General features: G+C 37.2%; 1 protein-coding gene across 6 annotated transcripts in view; it reads left to right on the top strand.

The window, feature by feature from the left end:
- Positions 1-12,466, top strand: part of TRPS1 (transcriptional repressor GATA binding 1) — a 259,341-nt gene that overhangs the window by 123,062 nt on the left and 123,813 nt on the right. The gene's annotated exons all lie outside the window — the stretch shown is intronic.

Raw genomic sequence — 12,466 nt, 5'->3', positions numbered from 1 at the left:
GATCTGTTTTGTTGTTTTTATTTTGGCTTTAGTTTCAAATAGTTTTAAGAATAGAGTAATTTTCAAGAATGAAGTCACTGACACCATTGCATTATTTTGTGATAGTTTAGTGACTGTCTACTATTTTAGTGGCAATACTCAAGGCTCTTAGGTATAGTACAAGAAGGGATATGGATTATCAAGATAGGAATTAGAGACACATTTAAGACAACACAGTGAACTATTGAAATTGAACTCTGACCATTCAAAGTACTACTTAAATGAGAAGTAAAACTCATGTGGTTACCACATTTCTACCAGTAGAAGAAACTCTAATGTGGATTCATAGACAGCAGCAATCTCAGGGTTTCTTTATTTTGGACTATTTGATCATCTAGGTATTATTTCTTCTTGTGCTTGACCACATGTGCTAGTTCCTGACAGTGTGACAGACGGGAGAAGCACTGTAAGGAAGTATCCTCTCAAGCCACGTGTACGGATCCACTTCAGAAACTACAAGTAAGAGCTGCAAATGATAATGAGATTGATAAAGAGGATTTTGCTTGGGGGATTCTCAAAATACAGTTGTTAAAAAAAAAATTCTTGGACTTCTCTCAAGGGATAATCCATAAGCCATTTAGGTATCATGTATTGTGATCTGCATTTTAAAATGACTGTGTTTAACAGTAGGAACTTTAAACAATGTATGAAAAGATGGAAAACCATCTTGAAAAGATGGCAAAAGCCAAGAGTCCCACACAAGTTACAGTTGCCTGAAGAATGAAGTAACTAAATTTATAGTGTTGCATTTTAACTAATACAGATATTAAGTACTGGTGGTGCCTCTCGGTCAGGTGGAAATGGCTGTGTTTAAGTTCATCTTGGTATAAATAACAATGTTAGTATCAATCAGTGCTGCTCATGAAAGGGATTTTCTTAGGTTGCTGGATACTTATTACTTTTATTGAGTAAAATGGTATAGTACAAATTGTAGTTCATATTTTCAGATATCATTAAACGAATGTTTTCCCCATGGGGGGCATGCTGTCCATAGCACCTGCTGGAGAGGCCAATGAATTAGAGCCCAGATCATTTCTGACACTTCTACCTGCAAAGGAATCCCACATCATACCCATCAGGACTACAGGGTTCTTAAGGGTGTGGCAGGAAAATACTCTAGGTACAAATTCATTAAATCCTCACAGCAGTCCCATGAGATAGATACTGTTAGTCCTGTTTTACTGATGAAGAAAATGAGACACAAAGAAGGAAACTGGCTACCGGGTGATGGGCTGAATTTGAATTTGAAGTTTGGTACTAGATCTTTCCTCTTCGGCACCAGGCTTTCCTTCTTTTCTATCATTTTAGCCACCAAAATGATATTTAAGGGATTTGAATTATTTCTCATTTAGGCCTAAAATTTCCTTTAAATACCCTGATATGAGGATTTTATTTCATGTTTAAGATATATTTTTGTTCATTTTGATGAATTGTAATTGATGAATTGTAAATTCATCAATTGTAAATTGATGAATTGTAAATAATGACTTGGGGGAAAAAACCCATGTCTAACTGTTTAGGATATGTGCATTTTTATGTTTCATTCTTAAAGGCATCTTTAGTACTGGCTGAAAGAGATATGAGTATCTAGAATAGATCATTAGAGCGGTTTCAGGGAAATCATTCCTGAAATTATTTTTGTCAGAGCAAAGCCTGAGGATTTTATAAGATGGGTAAACGATCTACCAACTGATGAGAAGGCCATTTGAAAATCCAGCCTAAATGAAATTACATTCTTACTTGTCTTAAAGTGAAGTATTGTTTCATTTTTGGTTCATTTCAATTTGACCTTCTCATGGTGCATGAAGAGAAAAGACTTTGGGCTTTCAACAAGTTGCTAACGTGAATCTTGAATGAAGGAAAAAATGGGGACATCATTTTTCAGTTTCATAAAGGTTAGCCTCAATGCTTAAAATCTTTATTTTGGTAAAATCTTTTTTTTTCCCCTTTGTACTCACTTGCTTAAACTAAAATCAGAGATCTCATAGTTTACATTTAAAAAAACAACAACCCTTGGTTCGTTCAGAAGAAAAAATCACAGATGGCTAAAAAATTTTTAAAAAGGAATTTTGAGGTGTCTTTGGAAAGCTAACGATTTGGCAATTTTTAAGTCATTCCTAATCTTGAAAAAAATAAAATACAAGCAAACTGGGGTATTAGAGGCAGATGCGCACAACCCAACAGCAGAAGCAACAGAACCCACAGGAAGCAAAACTTAATTTAATCCTTATCACCTCAGGGTGACGTACCAAGAGGCTTTGAGGATGTATCTTTTCCATGTGAACATTCCTGCTTCCAAGTGAGGGTGATCATGGAGAGAATGACAACAGGGCCACGTGCTTGTTTTCCCCGTTGTGCTTCAGGTGGTGTTGAAAATATCCGAAGTCTCTTCTTTTTTTCCTCTCTGTCTTCTGGGCTTCCACGTCCCTTACGACACGGATCTGCTTTAAAACTGCCATGATGACTTCATGAAATTGTATGAGTCAAGCTTAAGGAGAGTATGGATTCTTTGCTTTTTGCGAGTACGCAATGAAAGGCGTGGATTCTGTTCTTGGATCTTGTTCAGTAAATTGAAAGGAGAAAGCTAAAGCTGGTGCTTTTCCTCCTGGAGCTGTGATCATTTGAGAGTAGGCCGTATTGTAGGACTTAAAATTGTTTAATTATAGCATTTGACAGGTTTCTCGTAATAATAATAGTTAGCATTTATACAGCCTGTTTCATCTTCAAAGCATTTCACAAGCACTAATTAATTCTCACAGCATGCCTGTGAGGTGGGTAAGTATCATCATCCCCATTTTACAGACGTGTAAATTGATGCAAGCCAAGTTAAGAGTCATGCCATAGGCCATAGTGGGAAGTCAGAGTCTAAAACCAAGATGGAAACTCAGGAGTGGCTGGCACCTAAATCTTTTTCCTTGGCCCTAAATTAGGCTTCTTCCCTCTTTTCCCCATCTTCTCATCTTTTTTTTTTTTTAAGTCCTAGAAGGGACTCTGTGTGGTGTTTTCCTTTTTCAGTCTTCCTCATAGAAAATAGTTTTTTTAACACTGCCCCAGAAATAAATAAATCATCTCAGTATAACAGCTTTAAAGACCTAATATGTCTAATCAGGATATAAATATTTCGGAAAGTCAGGAAATGAATTAGGTTTGGGTGCAAGAAAGGGTTCCAAATTACATTTTGCCTAATAAATATTGTATCCGTAAACAGTAAAAGTAATGATAGTGATTAGTTAACAGTACCAAATAAAACGTACATTTAAAATGAACCTGACCGGGCATTTTTGTGTCATACTGACTGATGTGTACACAGTCCATTCTTTGAAAAATCAAGGCACTCATTTGAATTGTAAATTGCCAACATTGTAAATTGTAAATTGCACTAGTCTTATTGTGCTGAGATGTGACAAATTACAAATGGAATATTGGCTGGGCTTCCATAGCGTGCATTTCTCTTCTGCTTGCTGCTACTATCACCATTAATCTCTTTTGCAGAAGCTGCATGGAGAATTGTTCTGGACATGGAAAGGACATTAAGTTGCATTGTTGGCTTTTGCTGGGCTCTGTGTGGCTTCTCTGACCTCTAACTTTTCATATTGGTGTAATTCAGTACAGTGCTACTCGTTTTGGGTCCTGCTGTGTGTGGATATAAGAGGTTCTGGCACAGTTTATACCTGCCAGCTCACTTAATAAATATTGTGTTACAGCCCAAAATTTTGGCTAAAATGTGTTAAGTATATCTCACAATGGAATGTGATCCTTTAAAAAATTCATATCAAAATCACAAAATGTATCAAGGATGAGTGGATTCTTATTCCATTCTCGTTTTACACATAAGGAACCTGAAATTGAATGCTGTTCGTAAAATTGGGTTTTAGATTTAAGGCAGCCTGTGTAACTGTCAGAACTAGAGACTGTAGTATCTTCAGGTGGAATGCTTAGCCTGTGTACATATTTAATGTTTCTAATTGTTGAGCTTTCATCCTAGAACACAAATAAGTTACATATATAACTTTGGACATGTTTATACATACAGAAGTTACTTTTCCAGTCAGGCACTGTAAAAGTGGTCTATTGGGTTGGCAATAACCCATGAAAATTGTTGATGCCAGAATAAAGGTTAGTTGCAGCTTTTTGTTTTTAATAGTTCATAGTGAAAGGATTCATGTGTATTGAGTGGGAGGTGAAGTTGAAAATGTTGCCCTATGATGATAAAGAAAGATGGATATTAAGAAAGTATAGTGGAAACCCTCTTAACCCACCTCCATGTATCCAGCGCTCTCTGGACTGTGTAAAATGCACCACCTGATGTCCAAGCACGCTGAGTGCCTTCAGACAGTAGACTGTATTCTCTCACGTAACGTGGATACACTCTTCATACTACTGTTGACACGACTGTTTACTAGGAGTTGGTGGGGATTGTTCCAAACCTCTTGTGGCATTTGAACTTACCATTATATTTCCATAAACAAATTAAATAGCGTATAAAGTTGTGGTATCTAAGAACGAAAAGAAAGTTCTCCTATGACTTTGAAAGTAGATGTTTCAGAAAGATTTAATGAAATTTTATCACTTGAAGTATCAAATTAAGTGTGGGTGAGACAATGATAAAAGATTAAGGGAAAGATTGTAAGCATTCAGAAATTTTAGAGAGTTTATTATATGCATGGGTTTATGTAAGAAGGACAGCGTGGTATCTAATTCAAACAGTGGCAAAAAGTGTATCATGTGTTTCAACCTACGATAAATGATTGAATTGAAGAATATAGGAACAGATTAAAATAAAAAGTGGCACTGTATGTGGCATTGTTAATGATTCCCTGTTTCAGCAGTTAACTGATGACTGATCAGTCAGCTGGTGAGGTGACTTCTGCAGTGACAGCAGATCAAGAATTGCTACTCCTAGCTCCTAGGTCTGCCTTTTCATTCCATACACCTAAAACCACCAGACGTCAATTGGTTGATTGAGTTTACTTAGGTTTATAACATTATTGGTGTTTTATATCCCTTAGTATTTACTAATATTTATTATACTTAACTACTTTACTAATAATACATACTCCCACTAGTATTCTACTTTGCCTCTGATGTTTGTGTATTTTGGAATATTGGTATTGATTATGAGGGTTTCCATTATGCAGTTTTGCCAATTTGCACAAAAACTTAAAGACGTTAGTATTTCCTCCATAATGGAGCTCGTAACCCAAGAGAAGTACAGTGGGACTATAAATTCTAAACTCTAAGGGATGAAGACATGTTAGTGGTCTGAAGAATAGAACAGACACACCACAATCAGGAGGTGGTGTGTGGCATTTGAAGGTTTCTCATGCCAAACCATACCCTACCATCGTTCCACAGAAATGTAATCTGCACACACTTTGAGGAGTGAGAGAAACATGATCCCTGGGAGCAGGCTTTTAGATGCTAGATGATGGATCGTGGAGATGGAGTGAATTATCCAGTAAAATGAGAAACTGGGAGAGGATGGGATTGGACATGAGGATTTGGAAGTGATGGCAGCTATTGGATAATTGAAGCTAAAGAGGCTGAATTTGAGCCCAGAGATTTGTTGGAGCTTTAGATTGGAAATTAGGGTGAGATTGATCCCGAACCTCTCACCTTTCCTTGGAGTTCTTGATACTTTGCCAATGAACCTATGATACTAGGTTCTAGACATCTCTCTGCTGATGGATCTCTTGCAGTGGAAGGGCTCTTTCTTTCCTTTTGCTTCTATTTCTAGTATCTGAGACAGCATAGTAAATACTGTCCATCAATATTAGCTTAATTCAGTAACAGATCAGGAACTAGAGGATTGTTTCTACTTTTAGGTTGAGTCTTTTTTCACATGATGTGATATTTTCAGGCATCTAGAATTTAATGCATGGACATTTGTGTTTTCTTTTCCTTGTGGTTTCCTTTGATGCAAATCTTCATGGCAAGTGAATAATTTCCCTTTTTTGATGTTGTGTTGTCAGGGTTGGTTGAAAAAACAAAAAGCTTGAATTTAGAGGAACTGGGTCTGAACTGTAGATCTATCTATCACCTCTTAATAGCCCAGTGGCCATGAATAAGTTACTGACGTTTTCTAAATCTCAGATTAGTTATCTGCAAAATAGGAGTTGTTATTCCTGCCTTTCAGCATTTTTTGAGTATTTAGAAATAGAAATGATTCAATTACAATATGGTATCTGGCACATGGTATGTTCTCAGTAAATGTTTTCTGGTTCTAAGTATTTCTCACAGATAAATGAATGCATCTCAGAAGAAATATTTGGAAACTTACATTTTGTTTCCTGAAATTTTGCAGAATCTGGAACTCACTCTTCACTCTTAATCACTACTTCCTCATGGCCTCTTAGGTAATTGCATTGTCTTCCTTAATGCCTTCATTTTTATATGTGGCAAAGAATGGCCTTAAATTCTGTGACGTACAAAACAACCATGCTAATGCAACTCATGAACATTTTCCAAGTTGTTTTTTGCAAGACAGTTTGTAGAGTGTGTCATTTGCACATCTTGCTCATAGAACAAACAAAATAATACTTACCTATGTAATGATATACAGTATTAAATCCCCCTGGGAAAAGAGTTGGTTTTAAACACTTTGAAAAGAAACTTTCAAGTTAGTGATTTACACAGTTAATTATAAACAACAGGCTTGTAATTAAGTGTTGCCATTTTGGGTGGAATTGGTTTCACCCATCACTAATCCGTCTATCCTTGTCTTTGGCCTTTGAGAGATTACGGGAAAATGCACACGATGAAAAGTTTAACTTGTCAAGTATAAATTTAGATGCAAAGTCCGGAATATCAAACACCGCAAGTGATAATTATCACCACCTGGAAATAATTTGTACCACTGAGTTAAGTAAAGAATTCTCCCTTTCTGCTGATGGGGAGTTTTTAACCTCCTGATCACTGAAGCACTCCCTGCAGTTTACAGTGATGTATCTTGTGGTTCATTCCCAGTAGTCAACATAGCACCAAGCAATTAGTAGAACACTGGAGGATAAGTGTTAGCTTTGTAAAATGTGACTAAGATTAAACCAGGAGCAAATTAGAAGCAAGGATGATTTTCTGTCCAGTTTTTAAGTTACTTGAAATCTATCCGGCTCAGTTACCTGTTGCTTCGGGTTTCAACAAAGCCTGGACCCTTTGTTTAAACAAATAATAAATGAAAAATTTTAAACAGTGTAGTTTTCGGGATTATATCTTAACCTTACGTATGTTTTTCTCCTATGTTAAAAAAAATCTTTGCGAAGTCGTAAGATGTGTCTATTTAGTAGGAAAGCTAGTTTGGAGTCCCAAAACATGGAGGTCAGAGGATACATTTTTATAATAAATAAATATGCGTTTTTAAGTACGTTTTGCGTGGTTGACCTACTTAGATTCAGTTAAGGGTTGTGTGGCAGAAGTCTTTTATTCTCAGATGGCTTTTTCTATATAAATGAGTTTCTTATTAGCTTTTTTGAGGTTTTGAGATTGTTAATGCGATTTTTGTATAGCCCTCTGTAGGCGAGAGTTGATTTTCAAATTTTGACTGCTGTGTTTAACAAGATTCAATTCCCATTCTCAAACATTTACATGTCTAATTCTACGAACACATTTTATTTAACAAAATATAGTAAGCAAAATGAATCATAACTATGAACATTTTCCAAAGACATTTCATGGGTAAGTCTTTATAAAAAGAAAAACTACATGTGACGACTTATGAGTGAAAGATCATAGATACCTGAAGTTACCTTCCGTGTTGTTTAAAATTAAATCAGGCTTTTTCTCTTCACTTTAAAACAAGATTTTTTTTTTTTCTTTTAAGGAGTCATCTAATAGAAAATTTAAAACCACCTTCACTTATCGAATGAGAGGGAGGAGATAGGAAGAGACTCAGATATGGTGTGGGCTCCCTCTGTTGCTCTGTTAACAGCATTTTATTCATGATATGATGTGATGTAGAAATTCTTGCTAGTGTGTCAAAACAAATTGACTTTTCTCCAAAGGCAATTTATAACTTTAATTTTAATAGACTATAAAGGAAAGTCCCTCTCAATGTAAAATTCTGACCTTCAGATTTGAGTTAATATTTTTTAAATGATGAAGTCATTAAAAAGACATCTATTTCTCACTAATGTGAGGGAAAAGAAACTCCAACTGTATTTAGGAAGCGCTCACTTAACTCCTAAACATTACAGTAGGATGCAGACTCTAATCTTGTAAATTATCTATTTGGATTATGCTTGTGACCAGATTGGCAGATTAGCCAGGCAGATGCAAGCCGACCTTTATGTCGTAATGAAAGTGAGATCATAAAATAGGAACATACACAAACACATACTGGTAAAAGTGAGAAGTTATTTGAAATTATGTCAGTGGTACTTTATAATACTGTGAAATGCTGTTTTTGTAACCTAGGGTAACTTTTAAAATGTGTCTCAAAAGTTTAGGATTAGATGAACGTGCCTTTTTCTGTGTCCTGGCCCTGTACGCAGTCAAGTGATTTCAGCATAGATACCTTAGCATTTTACTTTGGTTGGCTCAGTAATACCGTATTTTGAGTAAGAGTCATCTAATTGTATTCTTCTAGAATTCAATTTTAAGAAATTCTGTTATGTGAAATGGTAGAACCCTTGACTGTATCTATTTGTGTAATAGTGGGCAATGTAATCATCACTTGTAAAATGAGATGTGAGACTTTTGGGGTTGAAATATTACCCAGATTGTAATACTGTGCAAATGTTTAATAACAATTAAGATTTAAAGTGAGCCAGGGGCGCCTGGGTGGCTCAGTCGGTTGAGCATGTGACTTCAGCTCAGGTCATGATCTCACAGCTCGTGGGTTCAAGCCCCGTGTCAGGCTCTGTGCTGACAGCTGGGAGCCTGGATCCTGCTTCAGACTCTGTCTCCATCTCTCTGCCCCTCCCCCGCTCCCTTGCATGTGTGTGTGTGTGTGTGTGTGTGTGTGTGTGTGTGCTCTCTGTCTCTCTCTCAAATATAAAATAAAACATTTAAAAAATTTAAAAAAAGATTTAAAGTGAGCTGCAGCACTAACCTTATCTAATATCCAAAGCATGTGCATCAAAAGTCTTGGCTCTGATGTGTGAATAACTTTTTACTCTAGATTTTCTTAACTTTTTTTTTTTAACCTTCTAACACCTAAAAACATTCATTATATGGGAGGCAGTAGGAGAAGTTCCTAATGTATTTCCAACTTTAAAAGGAGTATTTATGTTTTATGTAAATAATTATTAGAACTAATCATTAAAAACGAAAGGAATAGATAATACAGCTTATTTCTCTACACTTCTCTCCTTCAGACCCAATCCAAGACGGTTAGCACTGTGTCTTTAACACTTTCTGTAACCACTTTTGCTGATTTCCTTGTTCCTTGGTCTTCAAAAAGAAAGGGGAAAAAAAGGCAAGATAGGGATTGAGTTTTGGGGCATTATCTTTTTCCCTTTACATGATAGTAAGCATATGTAGAAAATGTTTCCATCGTCAGAAATCTTTTACCATATATTACGGACTGAATGTTATGCTTTAGTCACCCTGAAATTCATATGCTGGAGCTCTAACTTCCAATCTGGTGGTATTTGGAAATGAGGCTTTGGAGAGGTAATTAGGGTTAGCTACGGTCATGAGGGTGAGGCCCTGGTCTAATGAGAGTAGTGCCTTTAGAAGAAAAGACACCAGACAGCGTGCTTTCTGTGCAGGTGCATATAAAGGACAGGTAGTTTGCACATAGTAAAAGGCAGCTGTATACAAGCCCGGAAAAGAGACCTCATCAGAAACTGAGCTCAGCTGGGACTTTGATTTTGGACTTGTAGTCTCCAGAACTGTGAGAATGTAAGTTCTGTTGTTTAAGCCAGACAGTGTGCTTTATAAGGCAGCTTGAGCAGACAAAGATAAGACACCAGGTTCAGAGGAAATTTAGAGTGAAAATTACTTTTATTTTTATTTCATTTTATTTTTTTAGTGCACACGAGTGGGGGAGAAAGGCAGAGGAGGAGAGAGAGAGAGATAATCTTTTTTTTAACGTCTATTTACTTTTGAGAGAGAGAGAGAGAGAGCGAGGGCAAGCAGGGGATGGGCAGAGAGAGAGGAAGATATAGGATCCAAACTGGGCTCTTTGCTGACAGGAGAGAGCCCCATGCAGTGCTCAAAGCCACGAACTGTGAGATCATGACCTGAGCCAAAGTCAGATGCTTAAATGAGCCATCCAGGTGCCCCAGAATCTTTTTTTTTAAGTTTATTTATTTATTTTGAGAGAGAGGGCATGAGTCGGGGGGAGGGGCAGAGAGACTCCCAAGCAGGCTTTGTGCTGTCAGTGCAGAGTCTGATGCAGGGCTTGATCCCACAATCCTGGGATCATGACCTGAGCCGAAATCAAGAGTTGGCACTCAACTGACTGAGCCACCCAGGTGCCCTGAAAATTGCTTTTAAATTGACAAAAGAATGTAAGTCCTTTTGATATTTAAGAAAAAAAGTAGGGGCATAATTTGCAGGAAACCCTTATGTGTTTTAACTTAATTGTGTAAGCATCATACCCTCTTGACAGTTTGAACACTTAAAATATCTAATTTTAACTCATTCACTATCTTTTTACAAATAGGCTTTCAAGGAAAAAAAGGCAAGTTAGACAGGAAGGAGGGTCCTTAAAATTTGGTCATGTTCAGAATCAGAAAATTCACATAGGTACTTACTATGTGGCATTACAGATAGGTTTTAATAATTGGCAACATTCCATTATTGGGGCTCATTTTCCACTGACCTCAGTTCATGAGGGGGAGGGGAGGGTATGTGGAAGTTATACTTATAAAGTGTGGTGGACAGCCTAGCAGGTAATCTCACAATTTAAGACTATGAATCTTCCATTTTGAGCTATCAACAAGCTGCTAAAAGTTTTATGAAGCTAGAATTTTCTCTCCTATCCCAGCATTCACCAGTGTTGCTCCAATATAAAATTTTGGATCTTCCAGAAACTGAAGTGCAGTTTCAGTTCCATGTCTTACCTAGATTATATAGACTTGTTTTAGAACTGTTGGACCAATTGTAGCTCTTTTCAAAAGAAAATCATGGTACAAACATATATTATCCAGGATCTGATTATCCGGATTATGTTGTATACTTGGTGACTCTTCAGTACTTTTTCCTCAGAATTTCTCAACCTCTTCGGTTCAGTGACCTTTATGCTTTCTCTTTAGCTTTTCACAGACGTGCCATACCTCAGATTTAATTATAACTTAACAACAACCTTCCCTTAAGACCAGGAACTCAGAAACCCCCATCTTCCACCACAACCTTCCACTTTTTCCTTGAGCTGTTTGATTTCCTCAATCTTTCCAGAACTCCAGTCTTTGCATCAGTGGAAATCTTCATGATCTCCTGCTGGGCCTCCATTTATGTTTGGCAGTCTTTTGGTTGGTCTTTATTTGACTGCTTATGATGCTGCTCCCAAAGAAGGTCTTCTCTTTTTCTACCCTTCTCAATTATCCTAAACTCTCTCACTCTTTGTAAATAATGTCTTCTGTTTTACCAACAGTGCTTCTTCAGCTTAATCTCATCCCTGATAAGAAAAGGAGCTCTCCACCTTCCTTCTCAGCCTACCTGCTCTAATCCCTTGCTTGATCTAGCCTCTCCTCAGTTTTTCCTTTGCAAGTCTTCCTTTCTGCTAATCCATTGACCTCTTCATAGAAATGTATAAAATTGTCCCCTACTGTATTAAGATTTTTCTCTGAACATTTTTTTCAGGTTTTTATTTTGTTGTTGTTGATTTTTTTCCTTCAGCTCTCAGTCTCTCTGTTTGAGAAATGGCTGGAGCTGGAACTTTCCTGAAAATTTACTATCATAGCTAATGGATTCAACAAGGCCTATATAATCAAAAAAGCTTCTTGAATTGGCTTGTCAGTTGGGTGGCCCTACTTAGGACACCTGTGGTTACAAGACTACTTTGGATGCTTAATAATGGCAATGGATTAGAAAGTGGGCAGTCTAGTGTTTTTAAAAAATCTGTAGGGGTGGGGCACCTGATGGCTCAGTCGATTAAGCATCTTACTTTGGCTCAGGTCATGATCTTATGGCTCTTGGTTTCCAGCCCCACGTCAGGCTCTCTGCTGACAGCTCAGAGCCTGGAGCCTGCTTCGGATTCTGGGTCTCCCTCTCTCTCTGCCCCTCCCCTGCTTATGCTGTCTCTCTCTCTCAAAAGTAAATAAACATTAATTTTTTTTTTTTTAATCTTTAGGGGCACATGGCTGGTTCAGTTGGTAAAGCATGCGACTCTTGATCTCAGGGTCATGAGTTCAGGCTGCACATTGGTGGGTGCAGAGCATACTTAAAAAAAAAAGAAGTCTTCTTTAATTATTTCAATCTATGGCATCTTCTCCTTCTCTGAATTTCTTAGGCACCTATATCATTCATTCCAGTCACTATCTTC

Source organism: Neofelis nebulosa, chromosome 14 (assembly GCF_028018385.1).
Source record: "Neofelis nebulosa isolate mNeoNeb1 chromosome 14, mNeoNeb1.pri, whole genome shotgun sequence".
Classification (NCBI taxonomy): domain Eukaryota; kingdom Metazoa; phylum Chordata; class Mammalia; order Carnivora; family Felidae; genus Neofelis; species Neofelis nebulosa.
Note: the sequence above shows the minus strand (reverse complement) of the source record. Positions and strands in the feature narration are given on the sequence as shown.